Here is a 3,836-nt window from a genome sequence, read left to right as displayed (position 1 = left end):
ATATGCCAATTAGAGACTGACCAGTTGCAGTCCTAACAAATCGATGGGAAGATTCAAACAAACAATACTAAGTTGAATTTAAACTTCACCCCATCGCACAAGCAAGTGGCTATCAGGACTCAGTGGCCGAGTGGATAACGCGATGGCGTTTGAAGCGAGGGTACTGGGTTCGAGTCCCAGAGTGAACATCAACTCTGAGATGCAGGTACATCCAGCTGACGAGTCCCAAATAGGACGAAACGCGCGTCCTGGATTCCACTGCTAGCCACTATCCATCTCTACTATAGTATATATTTGTCTACCATGTTGTTTGTAGTTTCATTCATACTAAATTACAAATATCTGTGTATACTGAAAGGTTTACTTTGTGATGGAATGTATGTCTTTCTGCACATTTGTTTACATATTCAACAAACTATTCTAAATAACGGAGTTCCAATTTAACTATTTTTACATTCTAGTGTTTATGTGAGTGTGAGTTAAAAGGAGTGAGAGGATGAAAGAGTTATTGCTTAGGTTTATTGCTATAAAATAATTGTCATCATCATCAACATTATTAATCTGTAAAGTAATATATCATGACCAATGTTCTATGAGTGGTGTTATTGGTGAAACTATGACTTGTGGACCACCTTTGAGAGACGTTAAAGTAACTTTGAGAATGTTCAATTATTCACTAGGGCTAAATGAGGGTTATAAACCAGTGTGGAGAATAAAGATTGTGGTTTACAGTTGATGGTTAGGATTAGGAATTAGATTTAGAGTTCTCATCACAAACTGGCATCAGCTAAAATGTTGAAACGCTGTTTAGCCAAATGAATGAATTAATTTTGCGCCCAAATCCGAGACTTGTTATCCGAAATCTGATTGGTTCGTTCATAAATGACAATCTTGCCTTCAATTGAAAAATGTCTGTTATTTAACAGTAAGCAGTGTCATACATTTATCTAGACTTCATAGTACAGACTGAATTCTCTTAATCAAGTTGCTAATGTGGACACTAGTTTCTAAGTGACTCGATATTTTCTTTATTGTTTTCTGATGTTAGGTGGTTAGAGACAATAATCAGAATGCTCTCTATAACTAAATTTACTACTTAATGATGGATTAACCACTGTTTCATGATTTAAACTAACTGAAATTCTAAAATCTCCACAAATTCTTCTATACTAATAATAATCACATGCCATTCCTCGAGTTCTGTCGAGAAGCTATAAACAGTGGAGTCCAACCACACCGTATGTGAGATAGTCACCTACTACATGCAATGGATGACTGAAGTTAGATATGAACACAATCAGATCTACAATTTAAGCGTTTACACGTATGATAGAAGGTCCTGTGTTTTACGCCTGGACGAGATCTGATGGACTGGCGGTGTTGAGATGTCCCATGGTAGGATGATACTACCGTTTAGTGTTTCCAGATTTTCAGTGGTGGTCTATCTAAGATAAGTTTATGATTCAACCTATCTAAAAGCATTCTATTAATGCTATGCAAAATCAACGTGAAATTTATTTCTGTAAACATGTAGCAACTTGAATACTTCTTTTCATTTCGACCATGGTGAACAATAAAAATCATATTTTAAAAAATTTGTTAGCATGACATACTGACAGAACTAGAATAAGATTGATATATTCACATTGCACATTTTAGTAAAATGGAATAATTAACATTTCCTTCCATCCTATTGGCTTACATTTCATGGTCATCTAATGTGATTATTAGGTGTTCATTGATTTCCCTGTCTATCATATGATATGTGTTAGATCTTATCTGACTTTATGGAAATAATAATTGAAGATTTATCATGAGAATGAACAATAAGTTGTACTATGTTCAAAAATTAAACTCAAAGACATAGTAGCATCATCAGTAATTCAGTCATATGATTATAGAAGGCGACTTCTAGGATTTTGCACAGAATTCAAGCATTACGTGTAACGAATATAAGAACACCTTTAAAGCATTGATGAAAAACTAATTGTTGACATCATAGAGTAAAAATGATAGTGTTAAATGTATCAACTTCGTCTCTGTAGTTTTATTATAACAGAGAAACCAACATTATTCCTAGATCCTAACCCTTAACCGTTAATCCTGAAACAAATACTAACCTGTTAGGACCATATTTTATTAATAAATTAATCAGATATGACCTCTCTGCTTTTCATAAGAATTCCATTCATCCATGCACCAGCAAGCAATTTTACTTTGTAGCTCATATCAATTTATAATGAAATCTATAACCCTAAACACTTAATTCTAACACTTATTTATTTATTTATTTAAACACATAAATATTGGTACAAAGAGGCCACACAAATCTCACTTGATTTGTGTGAGGGATGTGATGCTGCCCTGGTGCCCAAACCGAAGCAGGTGGTTTTCTTAGGGAGCCACACCCGGAGCCTTCAACCTAAAGGTCTGATCCACAAGGCAGTGGAGCATCGTAAGGAGATGAAGTCCTATGGTAGCCGGTGATCAACAATTGGTTCATACATCATTTGTTCCCTCAGGATACTGGAGCCAGCCCATGTGCACCATTGGTTAGGAATCAGGGTTTTCCAACTCCCCTAGGTGGACCTTCCGTGTCCACCAACCCGGTTAAAGCACCGGATATCCGCTTTTCGTCCCTGACAGAGGTTATATACGCGTGGCCATGTGTGAGTATTTTGATAGGGAGAGCGGACTCTCCCCACTCTCGGCCATGTCAGGGCATTTGGGGGCACTAACCAGGAACAATGTGAGAATATTTGAAAAATATCCATGTGATTCCTTTAAGGGTTCGAAAGGACAAATAATTTATATTCATTTGGTCAGATTTATATATATATATATATATATATATATATATATATATCCTTCTTTTCAGATTTACAGGCAGAGTAACTTGTAGACAACGTTAATAGATTCACTAAATATACAAAATTTGTTTACATTTGGCAACATTAATATTATTTTATTTATCATTAACTATTCAATTACGAAAACTGTTTTCTGATTGGCTGAGGACTGGTTAGAATTTCATCGTTGTTATTTTAAGCTTGTCACTATACAATATTGTTGTTGTCAAAGATTCCGGTGTAAAATCAATATCAGCTCAAAATATTTCTATAACAACGTTGTGGAACATAAGTTGTTGCATACTTTACTTCTTGTTAGAAATTATGAAGAGTTGAGTAATTTTCAAGGTATACTAGGTAACAGAAAAGCTTAACATAGATACTACTGTAGTGAACGAAAGCATATATGGGAACAATCAAGTGTATTTCAACACAAACTACAGAATCTCTTAGTAAAATCTGAGAACTATACAGTAAGTACTTCAGTTGCAAAATGTCCATCAATTGTCTCAGACTTGACTGATTCTTTTTTCCCAAACCAATCATTCTCTGTTCTTGTTCTCTTTTCTTAGATCTTCTCAACATTCTACCCCCAGGTATCTCACTTTCCATCGATTATACAAACTACTTATATCTGTCGACATCAGTAACACACACCACACTACGTCTTTATGGCTAATAATATTTTACTGAATAGATTATTTTTATGATTTTATTCAACTTTTAACTTCAACAGCAACTCTCACAAACATAAGAAGGAAATATCACTGCATCTTGTATTTCTTTAAGTTCAATCAAAATCATTGCATTTTCGGATTCATATGTGAGTGTTCGTTTTTTCAATAACCCAACATGTTCCAAATACATAATGATACTTTCTTCATTAAAATTGGATATTCGCATATATCCTAAAGTGATATGTTGAGATAAATATCGTTTTATAACGATTCATACATCATGACCTTGGTGTTGCTTTCTCGATCCTTT

At 34.6% G+C, this 3,836-nt stretch overlaps 2 non-coding genes across 2 annotated transcripts; one reads left to right on the top strand and one right to left on the bottom strand.

The window, feature by feature from the left end:
- The first annotated feature begins 119 nt into the window (after positions 1 to 119).
- Smp_tRNA_00834_Gln_TTG.1.1 lies at positions 120 to 185 on the top strand. The gene has a single exon. It is a non-coding gene (tRNA).
- Positions 186 to 453: 268 nt separating this feature from the next.
- Positions 454 to 519, bottom strand: Smp_tRNA_00861_Gln_TTG.1.1. Its single transcript has one exon. It is a non-coding gene (tRNA).
- Between the last annotated feature and the right edge of the window lie 3,317 nt (positions 520 to 3,836).

The sequence above is a fragment of the Schistosoma mansoni genome, chromosome 7, assembly GCF_000237925.1.
Source record: "Schistosoma mansoni strain Puerto Rico chromosome 7, complete genome".
In the NCBI taxonomy this organism is placed as follows: domain Eukaryota; kingdom Metazoa; phylum Platyhelminthes; class Trematoda; order Strigeidida; family Schistosomatidae; genus Schistosoma; species Schistosoma mansoni.
Note: the sequence above shows the minus strand (reverse complement) of the source record. Positions and strands in the feature narration are given on the sequence as shown.